The sequence below is a fragment of the Triticum aestivum genome, chromosome 2B, assembly GCF_018294505.1.
Source record: "Triticum aestivum cultivar Chinese Spring chromosome 2B, IWGSC CS RefSeq v2.1, whole genome shotgun sequence".
NCBI lineage: Eukaryota > Viridiplantae > Streptophyta > Magnoliopsida > Poales > Poaceae > Triticum > Triticum aestivum.
The window spans coordinates 741,631,622-741,643,695 of record NC_057798.1 but is presented as its reverse complement, the minus strand read 5'-3'; positions in this window follow the sequence as shown (position 1 = coordinate 741,643,695).

The following is a 12,074-nucleotide window of genomic DNA, read 5'->3' as shown; positions in this document are numbered from 1 at the left end:
AGTGGCCTGACACGGTGTCGGACTTGAAGTAGGAGGAGTGGTCTGACGCTGTGCCGGACTTGAAGCAGGAGGAGTGGTCTCACGCTGTGCCGGACTAGAAGCAGGAGGAGTGGCCTGACGCTGTGCTGGACTTGGAGGAGGAGGAGTGGCCTGACACGTTGGTGGACTTGGAGGAGCGGGAGTCTGCTGACGCGGTGGCGGACTTCGAGGAGGAGTCAGCTGACGCGGTGTCGGTGGCCTTCGAAAGATGATGCAATCCTTTCTCCATAGGATGATACGATGTTGGCCTCTCCTATTGTGTGCTCCTCGTCACCTCCAGGAATGTCAAGATCTAGCCCCGAATATTGGTCCACCACCTCATCAACCACGACACGAGCATAGCCGGCTGGAATCAGGTTGCAATGGAAGGTTGCATCAGGGGAATTTGTATAAGCAATGGCGTCCGCCACCTTCATGGATATGTTCTTCATTTTGAAGTGTAGCTCATAGTTAGTGCTCTCCATGATCTCATCCACAGGGTATCTATCCAGTAGTGCGTCACCCGGGGCGGAACCAACGCTGCTTCTCGGCATGGATGGGACGATGCTATCCAATGCTGGATCATCCGCTAGCTGCTGCCGCTGCTGAGACCCCCTTTCCTAGCTAAGTGAGTCGATCTACTGCTGCTACCGCTGGAATTTGAGTTCGAAGTCCGTGTGCGCTGATTCTAGGCCTTGAAGGCGTTCTGCTTCCTGCTTCCTCTGCTCCTCCTCCAGCTTCTTCCTTCCCGCACGGCTTCTATAGTCGGTGTTCCAGTCCAAAAATCCCTCATACCATGGAACAACGCCCTTGCCTCGTGTTCTTCCTAGGTGTTTAGGATTTCCCAGGGTGCGCGTAAGCTCGTCGTTCTCTCTGTTGGGCGTGAACACCCCCTTTCGAGCATCTTCTATTGCTTCAAGTAACTTATCTTTGGCTCCTTTAAGACATGCCTTCTTCGAAACCTGGCCTGTCTTCGGGTCCAAAGCCCCCCATGCGCATAGAACCAAGTTCTGCACCTGGGAGGCCAGCTCTATGTAACTGGAGTGAGCTCTGCAGCAAGCATCTCTTGCTCAGACTTTTCCCACTTAGGCATTGCCACCGCGTAGCCACCTGGCCCCAACCTATGGAACTACTCCTTTCTTGCGACATTAGCCTTGTTTTTTCTCGACCGTTCCTTAGATAATTCTGATTCCTTGAATTTCATGAAAGCGGGCCAGTGTTCTCTTTGCTTCTCTAGTGTTCCCTTGAATTCTGGAGTCTTCTTTCCTCCTTTGACGTAGTTGGCCCATACAGTTTTCTTCTAGGTGTTGAATGCAATTGCCATCTTCCTAAGAGCAGCGTCCTTGACTTTCTGCACATCTGCATCCGTGAAATGATTTGTTAGGGTGAAATGTTCCATGAGTTTTTCCCAAAGTAGAGATTTTGCTCTGTCGTCGACAAAAGTAACTCTGGACGTTTCTTTGTTGGCTCTTTCCATTCTTGAATGGAGATCGGGAGTTGGTCCTTCACAAGAACTCCGCACTGACGAATGAACTTGTTTGCAATGTTCTTAGGCGCGCTTGGTTCGCCATTAGTTTTGATGGCATCGATGTTGTACTTTATGCCCTCCTTCAACTTTTTGCTCGGGCCTCGCACTGTCCTACTGCCTGTAGAAGCAGATTTGCTCGATCCGGATGGCTGAAAGAAGAAACATCAATTTGTCAATATATCTTCAAATCATTAAAAACATGTGATGATCACCAGATGCCTGGTTATATAAATATACCTCACCGGTCTCTGTTATTTCAAGATCAACATTGTTGGTGCCATCATAATCATAGTTCATGACTTCATCAATTCGGTCGTCGCGATCGAATATCATATCATCACCCTCCCCGGTATTGTTCAGATATTGGGAGCCGTCATCTTTTTCATTCTGATCACTTGGCCCGCGAGGGGAGCGTATGATCTCGAACAGGGTCTCTTCTCCCTCTCTGCCAGTATTGTCCGCCATAGCTTTTATTTAACTAATCCAGAAGAAATATAAAACAATTTAGTATTCAAATCACAATGCATGCATGCAATCAATAAGGAAAAACTGAATCATAGTACATAATATTCATCGTCTCGAATAATATATAATCTCGAATGCATCGTCTTGAATAGTATATAATCTCGAATACATCATCTCGAATATTATATATCGAATACATCACTAGCTAGCTAGCTAATAAAGATTGAATACTACAGAATCATAGGAACCATCACAGTATCATAGATCCGTGGACACCCAAAGAGAAGGAACCATCACAGGATCATAGCTCCGATCATCTCCCCAAAGAACCTGCCAGGTATTGGAGAACCCGACGTCCATAGCAACCATGTAGCGACGTACGTGCTCGTCCTCCTCCCTGACACGGCGACGCACCACCTCCGGCGGGGCCGGCTCCCTCTGCACCGAACATGGCCCACATGAACGCCACCAAAGGAGATCAGGGTCGACGACGGGACCCGGGCCGGGTTCCTCACCAAGCGGTGCACCCCTAAAGGTAGCACCTCCCAGTGCCAGCCCGGCGGAGCCCAGTCCCAGACATGGGTCCTCTGAAGTAGGACATCGTCGCGAACGAGTCGACAGCGAGGATGCGGGCCGGGCATCACCGAAAACAAATACTATATGCAAATGTAACATTTTTAAAATTATTGGATTGGGATTTCTTTTATATATATACATACATATATATATATATATACAAATTTAAAAAATCGCTACAAGAAATATGTCAACTCGTGACCCTCACTATTGGCCGCTGAAAGGTCATAGTTTTTCATTTGCGACCTTTTTGTGACCAAAAAGAGAAGGTCAAAAGCTGGCAGTCGTAAACTAAAATTAACAACCTTCTCTGTGAGAAGGTCGTAGACGTTTACGACCAAAACAGAAGGTCGTGGAACCCATGACCTTTTGTTTTGGTCACTGGCTATCTGCCCAGGCCACGTCGGATCCGACGTGGCAATCTGACGTGGCAAAATTTAGACCAATTGAAAAGGTCGTTGAAAGATTCAGCCCGGTCCGATTCGCTGTTCTACATGGGCCTAGCCCAATAATTTAGCCTTTTTATATTTTTATCCTATGAATTTTTGGTCAACTTCGCGGGCCAAGCCCAACATTTTAGCATTTTTTTTCTAGGCCATGGCCTTTTACTATCTATTTCTTTTTTGGGCCTCGGCCTTTTTTACGCATTTCTATTTAATTTTTAGCCTTACTTGCTTCCAGTATGTTTTGGGCCTCTTTTCAAAGCCCAAATAGATTAGGTCCAGTGGACATTTCAGTACTTCTTCCATTTGGACCGTGCATCTTCTTTTGTAGAATAGACATACACAATCAGCACAAATTCAATACAACATATACTTTTTCACCCACTTTCAGCCCAAGAATGCATTTCAAGTAAACAACGGATAATACAGTGAGTATATATACATAACTACCAGCATTCGAGTAACATGTGCAACAGTACATCAAAATTCTCAACAAATTTAGCATTACAAGTTAATAACATATAAAGCAAGTCGCTAACTGGGGCTTCAAGCTTCCTCTGAATTTCTTCGGGTAGAATTCCTGTAAATGAGAGGAACATCCACATGTTTAGAGTTTCAACATAGGCAATATTTGTTAGCAATAAAAATAGAAAAATTAATTCAACAACCATGCAAGAGCCTAGGTTTTACTGTCATTTTGACACCTTAGAGTAACATCCAAGAATACCACGAGTTGATGCATTATTCTAGCATAACCAAATTAGAAACATCCCTTGTTGTTCTATTTTAACCTTACTACTACCTCTGTTCCTAAATATATGAGATCTTGGTTCATTTCAGTAATTTAGAAAGAGGGGTGATGGGGCACAAAACCTTGAGCCATTGTTGTGGGGTTGTGGCTGATGAAGGTTACCTTTTGGGGCCCCAACGGCAGCTCCGCCAGATGCAACAGCAACACCTCCAACAACCACAGCAGCAGCAGCACCAATAGTGACCTGCATGGCATTTCAGATCATCATTACAGAAGAAAAAATTAAGAAACAAGCAACCAATATAGCTTCAGCATTACATGTACATGTACAGAATTTAGCTTTTTCTACCTAAGTACAAATAGCAAAATGGAACATAGGCAGGTTGATTATATTTGATAGAGCTAACTGAACAAAAAGAGAACATGGCGCCGCGACTTGTTGAGGACAGAAATAATAATGTTTGATTCAGAAATTAGTAAAATGGGGATTAACAGCATGCACACAGAAAGCTAATTGGCAAACAAAACTTATTGGTCAGTTCTCAACACAGAGCAAACTGGCAAATGATAATGTTTGTTACAATAATTAACAGGGCAGTAGCTCAACTTAAAGAAAGGCAGCAGAACTTATATGAAAGAAACCGAGTTGTAAGTGTATAAAGAGCGATCAATGATTCATTTCGGAGACATGGTAGTTTCTTCTAACATATTGTACTATCAAGTAAACTCTCACAAGAAAGATACCCCAGTAAGAAAGCTGAATGGGTGACAAACTGAATAGTGAAACAAGTTGATAGTTGTACACTATAGTGTTTACACACAGTCAAACTGAATGAATTTCAGAATATGTTGCATGCATTTGCATAGTGAGTAGGTGTTATTTCTAAACACTAGCAATGTGGTTGAACATAACAATACTAGGAATGAGACACATCAAACAGTGCAGAACAATGATGCAATATAGCATTGTAGGGGAAGGGGACGCGGAAGCAACCAGTAGCAGCAGTAAGGCTAGGGAGGCAACCACTTCAGGAGCTTCCTCTTATAATCGCTCTTGTGCTCCAGTGAGGCGGTCACAGACACCGGCCTTTGCGCGACGCCGCTCGAGGGGAGCGCTCCAATGGGGAGCAGAACTTTCGATGCAAGACTCATGGATGGTGCCATGTTTTCTCACTGGATGAAATGAATGGAGATGTCATCAGCAAATCAGAGATAGAACATAACTGTTGTCGTCAACATCAATTAGAGATAGAAAAAATTAATTCTTGTAAAAGCAAATTTTGCACACAGCCAAGTACTTTTCCTAAGTGTTTAATGCTCTTATCATCAATTCAGTTGGACAGAATCGACCAATCGTACGAGCAGAAGTCCTATCAGAATCGCAAATCAGAAGAACGCACCCCCTAATAAGCCTAAAGTCTGAACAATTCGTCTATTTTTGGACAGTGGCTACCACCAAGCATTGGAATGTAAAATGTTTGCAACAAAAAGGCTTGCTCCACCAGAGATTTCTGCTCGTACCATTGTAAATGCTTGTAGCAAAAATATTTGATTTCTAAGCACGAGCTTACGTGACCACATTTAGTACATAATGTGTGTGTTTTTGGCCTCGAGCATCTACCAAATAAAATTACTACCCACAAGCAGCCTTGAAGTTCAGTCTTAGACAAGCCAAAGATTACAATATAAGTGCCAGACCCAATTGTAGTGAGCCATACCGCGTAATACGCCTTCTTGATCTCACCCTGGCCGGCGTCCTTCTTCACGCCGAGCGCGTCGTAGTAGTCCCTCACCACCATGGGCCTGGTCCCTGCACGCAGCCACAGACCTCAGGGCAAGCTCACCAAACCGGGAACAAATAAGAACCACAAGGATTAAGGTACACATGGAATTTTCCTAGTCTGCAGTCACTAAATAAATGAAAGGAGTATGACAGAAATACAGTAAAATAGTCCAGTTCACTTGTCGATTAAGAGACTAATGAAACCGGTCACTCTAAGCATACTAGAGCTTCAAACCTCAAGCTAAACAGAGTAATACTAGTGCATACAAACCCTCAAGCTAAACAAAATATGCAGTACCTAGGAAGTAATCAACATATTTTCACAAAACCAACATGCAATGCAGACATATATACTCATACAAGAAGATCACTACGTGTAGTTTTATTTAGATGACATACAGTGCAAAAATCTTAAGAGAAAATAACTGCACCGAGCAATTTACTTCATGATTAAGCAAGCAAGTAGACATGGCATCAAATCAAACACAAGCATAAAAGATCGTCAATCTGCATCATCAGTAGAGCTACACAGCAGCAGGGCATTTCAGCATTATTTAACCCTTCAAATATTTTGTCAGAGTACATGCCACAAGTCTACACTCTACAGTAAACACAACTATAGTTTTCAACAAACGAAACACGAATCTGGGGTGCCAACCGTTCAAAAGGACAAGAATACCTCATCTAAACAGCAGGGTTCCAGAAATCAAAATACAAACTTGGGCATCTCACAGCTGAATCACACATATTTAATGTCAGAGTAAATGACCACGGGTAGCCTAGCCGGCTCCCCCCCCCCGGCACTTCTAAAAAATTATGGGCTAATCAAGCCCTCAAACATCCAAAACGCGGGGCCGGCTTCCCTCGGCCGGCTGTCTCTCAGGCCGGCTACCGGGAGGCGGACCAGCCCTAAAAGCCTACAAGAAGAAGGCCACAAGAGGGCTGACTCCCAAGCAGCCGGCCACCAGAGGGACGAATCCACGAAGCCGGCCACGAGAAGGCCGACTCCAAGAAGCCGGCCTTCTAGCATGCGGCCAAGACCGCACCCTCAAACTTTGCACCCACATAACAGCGATGAGACAGGGCGTGGCTACAGTGAAGCCTGTCACCCCCGAATCCCGGAGCGCGCATGGCCACAGTGCGCTGTATGGGGCGGCCATCACCCGTCCGGCGCGGCACTGTTGCCATGTTGACAATGATGTCACGCGTGACAGGTTGTCTGCATGGCCCGCGGGCGGCGGGCCCCTCCAGTCAGAGAGATACCCGAAGGCGGCCAGGCCTCCTCCAGTCGGCCTGAGATATGGCCGGCTCCCCATAGCCGGCTTGCTCCCTCCCTTGAAGGAGGCGCCTCATTAAGGAGACAAGATAAGGTAAGGCTACAGTGATTGCCGCCAAAGCGGCGACACTAGAGCCATGCTTACCTCGACAAAGCCCTCATCATCAGGATTGAGACAACAGTAACCAACCCCCGATAAGGCCCCCAACAGCGGGGCCAGCCTGTGGACTAGGAAGCCGGCAGCCGGCGGGACCCACCAGTCGGCAGGCCCCAGCGGCCGATGGAGAAGCCGGCGAGCGTAGAAACTGACGGCTAGGGCCCGCGCCCAGACGGATTACCATTGTACCCCTGGGGGGTAGGCCTATATAAACCCCCCAGGGCACCCATGCAAAGGGTTGATCTCTTAGAGTTTTAGACACGACATAGAGGGAAGAGGAGAGCTAGTCGTGCCCTTCTTCTTCCTCTCACCGAAACAGCTCAAGGAGCCTCTTGTAGCTACTTGTTCACCTAGTGATCATGCGGAGACCCCGCAGAGCAGCAGCAGGGGTGTTATCTCCACGGAGAGCCCCGAAGCTAGGTAAGATTCGCCGGCGTGCATGTCTTTGCCTCATCCCATTTCCTGGCACCGGCGACGTCTTATTGGCTCCCACAATGATAAGCCACCCGTTGGCATATGTCGCACCTACCACCCGACATTTGGCACCCACCGTGGGGCGTGGTGCACCATCGTCCGGAGACCTGTTCTGGACGGGAACCCTCTTCCTTCCCAGCGAGCGTAGCCAGCCCGGCTCGCCCGATGGCGCTTGCCCCGACGCGCTGCAAGACGTCGCTGATGCCTGCGCGGCGAGCTGCCTCGCCGATCTTCTTAGCGAGGCTTGCATCTCTGACGAGCCCGCCTCCGACGCGGGCACAGGCTGCCTTGAGAGCCACCTCGTCAGCCTCCTCGGCCAACTCCACGTCTCCAGCGAGCTTGCTGTAGATTTAGAGTCGGTTGGCTCCACCGACCCGATGCTTGTCGACTCCGACACGGCATCGCTTGACGCTTTCCCCACCAACTTTGTGATCTTCAACGACCCGCTCCCCCGAGCCGACAGCTGTGGAAGTGCCAACACCGAGGTGCTGGTCATCAGCCACGGCGTTGCCTCTAGAGAGAACGCCCACGACACCCTGCAAGCGGCAATCCACGATTTTTCCGTCCCCCTCCCGGCCGACGCCGAGACACTGGAGGCACGCCGCCTCGCCCTCATTACGGAGGGCCAAAAGATAGCCTCCATGAGGCGCCTCACGAATGCTCACCAGCGCGAAGTCGACCGCGCCGCCTTCGGTGCACCGCCTCCTGATGGGCCGAGTCGGATCGGCGCCATCAAGCAGCGTGGCGCAGCCATCGCCGACATGCTGGGAGCCGACCGCCCGGTCTATGCCACGCCCCTCGAGAACCTGAGCGCTGCCCAGGCGGCCGTAGACGAGTTGAATGGACTGGGGGCCGAAGAGCTCCCCCACATGACCAGACGCATCCAGAAGCTAATCGATGCAACTGCGCGGCGGCACGAAGCTGGCGTCCACACGGAGAGTCCTCCCCCGCGCCGAGAGCGCGGCGCAACGTCACGGACACCGACTGCGGGCAACACCCGCGCGCGGCAAGAAAAAGAGTCGGCTGCCAGCTGCAGCCGAACCCGGATCTCCATCGAGCTTGATGCAGAAGGCCACCCTCGAGCCATGGAGCGACGGGGCAACCCGCCTCCACCTCCGCCTCGTGGGGAGAGATATCCCACCCCGCCGCCTGTCATGCATCCGAATCTCAGCTGCCGACTAGGCCGCCGTGAAGGAGTCGGCGAGAATGATGCCCGCCATCGGATTGACCGCCTAGCGCAATCCCTGGTGCTAGAAGAAGAAAACAATGTCGGCCCACCTTGCTTCGGCCCCCGCATCCGCGATGAGCCCTTCCCCAAAGGGTTCTCGCTCCCAAGAGACACGCCCAAGTACAACGGCTCTGTGAAGCCGGAGGATTGGTTGATCGACTACTCCACTGCGGTTAGCATAGCAAACGGCAACTGGCGTGTTGCCGTAAAGTATGTCCCCCTCATGCTCCAAGGCACAGCATGAACCTGGCTCAACAGCCTCAAGCCTTACAGCATCAGCAGCTGGCTAGACTTCACAGAAGCCTTCATCCGCAACTTCACCAGCACCTACAAGCGGGCTCCCAAGCCCAGACAGCTCTCCTTGTGCGTACAAGGACCCACTGAATCAACTCGCGACTACCTCACGCATTGGGCCGAGCTCCGCAATTCTTGCGAGGGGGTGCACGAGGTTCAAGCCATAGAGTACTTCACCGCCGGGTGTTGAGAAGGCACCCTCCTCAAGCACAAACTCCTCTGCGATGAGCCGACTACCCTCGACGAGCTGCTGGTCATAGCAGACAAGTACACCACTGCCGACTCCTCAATGAAAACCGAGCTCCGAGTGGACGCCTCCGGGAAGTTACTCAACCCGGCTCCCAAGACGTTGGCTGGGGACTCCAGCCGACGCCCGTACCAGAACGACAACAAGTGCAAGGGCCCCATGCCGCCTTCAACCAGTCGGCAGGTGGCCACAGTCGAAGACGAACCACCCGAAGGGCGGCCCGCGCCCAAGAAGTAGAAGGGCGGCAGACCGGCTTGGCAGCCGGCCTTCTCCTATGAGCAGGCCCTTGATGCCCCATGCAAGTTCCACAACGGCGCGAAGCCATCCAACCACACGACCCAGAAGTGCCACTGGCTCACGCGAATCTCCAAGGGCGAAGGGCTAATGCCGCCTCCGCCTGCGGTCAGCCGCCTCCGGCTCCTCAACAGCCGGCCACTCGACCAGCAGTCGGAGCCGTTCAAGACGAGTTCCCTGACGAGCATCCTGCCTACGTCATCTTTACAAGCCAGCCCGAAGACCGGCGTAGCCGGCGCCGACAGCACCAAGAAGTCAACGCGGTCGCCTCCAACACCCCCACTACTAGAAAAAGGGCTATAGATGGGATTGACACTAATGGCGCACCAGACAAGCGGTACGCCATTAGTATATACTAATGGCGCACCACCTTCTGATACGCCATTAGAGTTGAAACTACTAATGGCGCACCTGGCCCAAGGTGCGCCATTAGTATCAAAAAAAATTGAACTAGTGCGCCTGTCCAAACATACTAATGGCGCATCCAGACACAGTGCGACATTACTAGTTGTAACTAGTAATGGCGCACCTGTCGGAAACTGCGCCACTAATGTTGTTTTTTTATTATATTTTTTATTCCTTTTTTGCAAAACTACTAATGGCGCACTGTTCCACCGTGCGCCATTACTAGTTTTAACTAGTAATGGCGCACTAGTACGAGATGCGCCATTGCTATCTACACGTATGGCGCACCCCTACCAGTGCGCCATTGCTATCACCCCTTATCCCCTCCCTCTAGTCACGTTCTCTCCCCTCCCCCTTCCTCCTGACACACCCACCCACCTCCCTCAACTTCGATCTAGATCGGGAAGCCCCGGCCGCCCGCCTCTTCCTCTCCCTCCTGACCACGGCGAGCCACCTTCCACGATGAGCAATCCAAGGAGCTCCGCCTCCCTCTTCTTCTCCCCCACCCCCACTGGCGACAGAGGCGAGGTGAAAATTCCCCACCAACCGGAGCGCTTGCCTGCCGATGGAGGTCTCAGCCAGGCTCCGCCCGCCGTCTCCCGCCTCGACGGCGCCGCCCCACCGCGGTGGAGGGTCCCTGCGGTGGCTGCTCCCTTCGGCCCGGCCCGCCTCCCGAGAGGTCTCCGCCAAGGTGCTTCCCAGTGCGGAGCCTCACCACTCTCCAGCCGCTGCGCCCCTCTCTCCCCTCTCCTCGCAATGGCGGCCGCGCCTCCCCAGCCCACCGCCCCCGCCCCCGCCTCCGCAAGCAGCGGTGACGCATTCCGCCTGGGCTTCATCGGCGCGGGGAACCTGGCCGAGAGCATCGCGCGGGGCGTCACGGCGTCGGGCGTCCTCCCGGCCTCCGCCGTCCGCATCGCGCCCCACCGCCGCCCCGAGCGCGGCGCCGCCTTCGCCTCCCTCGGCGCCACCATCCTCTCATACAACGCCCAGGTCGGTCCGCCGGCCTCCTGCTCATCCCCACATCTGATTCACCCCGCCTTCCCTCACTCCGCTCGAAGCAGCCAAGCATCTCTGTCTCTGTCACGTGTTCACGCTTGACAGCCACTCCGTATCTCATGTGATGTTTTTTCCTTCTCGTCGTAGGTTGTCGATGACAACGATGTGATCGTCATCTCCGTCAAGCCCCAGATTGGTAAGTGTACAAACTCGTATCATTAGCCCCTCAAGGCAATCAATCATTGATGTGTTTCTTCTCCAGATAGTATTTTCTTAGTCCCTGAAAGCAATCGCTGATGCCTCAGATTTAACGATTTGGGCTTTTGTTTTGCACGCTTATGAGATTATCCACATATGAAATTGCAGTGAAGCAGGTTCTGGTTGAGCTCAAGCCCTTGTTGTCTGAAGAAAAGCTTCTGATCTCCATTGCCGCTGGCATCAAAATGAAAGATTTGCAGGTCAGTCAGTGTGCATTCACGTTCTATTCCCTTTAATGATAGAATCTTATGCACATATGCAGTACTATGAAATATCAGAGCTATTCTGGTAAGATTGATAAGTAGGTTGTAGCATTGAAAACATGACAATGCCGGTAGTATTATCAATGGTTCAGTCAGCGCCTCAACAGCGTCTGCACTACTTCTGATATTGTTTTTCAGTGGCTTTTTTCTGCACCTTTTTCTTTCAGTTCTTAGTGCTGCTGCCCCATGAACACATTTTTTTTAATTTGACTGTACATTCAAATGAAGCCTTTGTTAAGTATACACTCCAAAATCTAGTTAATAGTAGCCTAACTGAATTTTCTGTTTCTGAATTTATAAACTCACTTTATATTCAGTTTATAAATTAACAGTAGCTTCAAAATTAAGTAACATTCGCATGGATCAACGGTTATTTTATTTTATGGAGGATAAAGTTCAGATCATGAATAATGGCATTACAAGTGAACTTGGCACAATTACACATGTCCTGAACCTCATAGAATCTGACACTAGCAAGTCTTCATTGGCATGCAAGTACTACTTTTACATTTTCATGACAGGAACAATTAATTTGACATGTATCATTGGTACTGCTAAAACATTTCGTTCATGTTTCAACAAATTTGGTGAAGACCACTTCATATGTATTTTGCATAT